Here is a 4,002-nt window from a genome sequence, read left to right on the forward strand (position 1 = left end):
TTGTAGTTGTCTTGCTCAATGGTACTGAAGAAAGAAGCATTCATCTTCCTATTACAATGTAAATGCCCTAGCAAACTGGGGTTCAGATTTGAGAATAGGAGGTGCAGTCTACAGACATTCTGCACACACAGTATTTTAAGTTTTGTCTCTTAAAACTTGTGTAGTTACATCAGTAAGTGTCACTAACCATTTTAAAGAAAGGCAAGCTGTGGCAAAACATTGGACTCAAGTGCTAGCTTTGTTCACAGAGCAATAGGGCTTAAAGCACAAATGTGGCCTTAATTGATTAGCACACTTTCAAAATATTGAATGCAGTACTTGCACGAATTAAATTCGACATAAATATACAGCCAAATACTTTCTTTGGTTTTGTAGCCCAGGGCACTAAGTACATGATATCGAACACTTAAAAACTACCTAGCATCTTGTCTTACTAAACTTTTTTGAAAATTAATTTATAGAGACCATATATTATTTCTTTAAATACATCCATATTCTAAAAATTGCAGGACTACAGAATGCCATCGCAAGTACAGAGCTTCCTACCTCTTGACAGTGACTGGCATGCAAAGCCTTCTGCTGAAAGATCGAGCCTGCCCCAAACAGCACCTCAATAGATAAGGGGGTGGGGGGGGGGCAGAACTCGGAATCCTTTTCTTGGCTCAGGTAAAGAACCTTTCGCACTCCAAGCAGTAGTCTCAATTAACTAAAGCTGAGTAAGGCTTCCAAAACTAGACTATTTTTCCTCGACACAGGCTAATTCACAAGAAATAACCGATCAATCACAAGTATAATAAATAAATTAGCCAAAAATGGTTTTAATGCATTCCTTGCCTGCAATACAGTATAAACCATGCAGGCTTTCTAGTATAAATAATAGAAAGTGCCAAAGCAACATGTACAGCATATTCAACTGTATAAACACTTTGAAAGTGTTAGTGAAACACAAAGCAATCCTATTAAAGAGAGAATGTTTGTCAGATAGTAAAAAATGTATATAGTGAAAGCTTTTGTAAAAACTCATTTGATATCAAAAGTCTCAATGCCAGCAACGTTAGTAAACTCCTGAACCTGACTAAACATTCCACATGTTGTCAGCAGACTGTTTGCAACATTCACTGGAAAATGTTTACTTCCCAGGCATTTAAGGGGTGAATTAGTATTAAACAACATAGCTCCGATGTGTCATGTCCTCAGCTGAACACAGCAGCACTGGCTTTATGCAAATTTTGCAGACTCAAAATACTTATCAATACCAACATGAGGTCCTATTCTTTATCTAAAAAAACAACTGAATGAAATAATATATCATAAAATGGACTTTCTGTTACTATTGCCAATAATTTAAGTTATTGGCACAGAGCCCACTAAGCTAGTCTTCCTTGATATGAGACGTTCTTTCTTTACATTACTGTGGTTAACAGTGAAAAGGGAAAAATCAAAGTCATTCTGACCTAGTCTAGGAGGTAGCGTATTTGTTCCCAAACAAAGTTTTCTAATCCAAGAACAATGATTTCCGTTAATGTTCTATTCAATGCACGTTTTCGTGCCAAGTCAAAACCCATCAATGAGCACCAATGCGTGAAACTGACTGGGTTTACTCTGGGGCAAGGCAAAACTCCTAATATAGCTGAATTCTAGCACAGAGAAGTGTGAAACTAATTGTAAAACGTTATTTATCTTTGAAGGGCCCATTTTAAAAAACAAACATAAATGAGTCTTTTTCAGCTGAAAAACTCCTGGAGAGATAAAAGAATTTATAAAATATTTTGTTTTACATGCTTCTAGCAAAAAGGAAGGTGCAATAGAAGCTCCCTGATCAAACACTGCAGTTTGGAATTATTCTGGAATAGCTCGTGTTTGGATTATCAGTAAGTACAGCAGACGTCCACAGGTGAACATAACTATTGCAAAAGAATGCCCACCCATGGAATTAATTCAAAACAGGCAGCACACGCAGCTCCACCTACCTCTTCACACAAGGTCTTTTATGACACAAGTCATAAAATCTTATCTCCTTCTCACTGGAGGCCATGTCTGCAGCACCAAGCCAGGTGGTTTGTTGCATAATTGGGATACCAGATGCTTATATGAGAGTTTGCATCTCTTTCTTACATACATGCTAGAAGTGCCAGAATCCTCTTGAAACGGGAAGAAACAGTACACCAACACTTCCAAGAATCCACTGGATTTTCATTTCTGTTTATAAAGAAAGTGATAATATAAGAAGGTGCTGTGCATGCAATTTTTTTTCATTTTTAGAAAGCGGACAGGGAAGACCAAGGTGTTTTTTTGTTTTGTTTTGTTTTCCTCCCAGGCTTCCTGTGGGATTTAGCTTCAAATAAAAAGTTAAAAGTCCAATAAGTACTGAAACAGCAAGAATTCCATTAAGTAAAATACCTTTGTGTTACGTGTTTGGTACTAGTATCTGATGCAAGAATGTGTCTTCTTAAGCACAACTGGAATAAGAAGAAAGGATGACCCCTTTGTCTTTTTTTTTTTGTTAAATACATATAATCCTTATGCTTTTTTGACAGTGGCTGTGATCCACTTAAAGCTTTGCAAATGCTGTTGTATTTACAAATACTGGTTTTCTTCTGTTGATACAGGAAAAAAAATTTTTAAACTGTATGAAGGCATAACAAATTTGCAGGTTCATATTTGAAATGTAAACTTACATGTCATTTCACAAGGTTTACATTCCAAACTGAAGCTAGAAAGCAAAGAAATACGATTTTTAGGAAGAAGAAAAAAGCAACACGGAAAGCTGGATCCCACTGCTTTGAGCAAAGAAAGCTGTCTGAATTTTGATAAGAATCACAAATCAATACCTGACAAACATTAAGTTTAGTTACCAATAAAATACATCATTGTATAACTTTTTAAAATGAATTCTACTCACCTTCTTAGTTTCAAAGAAAATGGTACAAATAGCTGAAACCTGATATATTTTGACTGCATATTCAGGAGGAAGAGCACAAAGCGGGAAGTAAAAAGGCCAGTAAGAATAAAAACGCGTTAACAGTGGGTATGATCTCAATGTTAACTAGCAAAAAAGGAAATAAAGCATTAAGCACGAAGAGTATATGTATGTGTAGTGCCACAACCTTGAAACGTTTGTCACTGCCAAGCTGTTTGACAGACCATTACTCTTAATGAAAAAACCCACTCTACCATGCAAATGCTTTAATTGATGGTTTCAAAATGAGTTTATTTTTGCAAGTGTTCTGTAACAAAACAGAAGCTGATAGAACTGGAAAAATATCAATAAAATCAAGGTATTTTCAAGTACTATGGATCAATTTCAAAAACGTGTACCACAGGAGTCACTGAAATGAAAATGTAACCCTTTGAGTTAGTTAATTCTGGTTTAATAAACAAGGTCAATGGTACCTCCTTAACCTGTTAATTCAACACTTCCATGAATTAGCAGCTCTGCCAACAGTAAATCTGTTCTGCTGGCTTAACAACTAGGCTAGAGACAGCTGCTCCCTGAATACATCTTAAGAAATCTTCCCTTATATCTAACCATGAGAGGGAGGAAGACAAGTTTTTTTTCCCTGACGCTGTACATTCATATTGTGTTACAGACTTTATGCATTAGGTTTGGTAACTAATACTAAGTTGTGCTTTCAGTCCACATCAGAACACAGAATTTAAGAAGTATAATTGCTATAGATTTTGCTGAATCATATTTCTAATTCGTTCCAGGAAGTAAACATTCATTACTACTATGCTAACAGAAAGCTTCCCAGTCGTTATCAATTACAGTATGCTACACGCACTAGTAGAGCCCATTAAAAAAAGTACAGTACTACTCCCTGATTAAAGGAATACGATCTTATTCTACTCCAGAAACATACTAAACCAATGCAGCAAGAGACCCCAAAAAACCCCCCCGCAGTGCAGTGATGCTTGTAAGAGTCCTAATTCCTTACGCAGACCTCACTGGCAAAGAATAGGACTTGTCACAATACAATCCATGGAGACATCAATATGATG

Source organism: Struthio camelus, chromosome 11 (assembly GCF_040807025.1).
Source record: "Struthio camelus isolate bStrCam1 chromosome 11, bStrCam1.hap1, whole genome shotgun sequence".
Taxonomy (NCBI): Eukaryota; Metazoa; Chordata; class Aves; order Struthioniformes; family Struthionidae; genus Struthio; species Struthio camelus.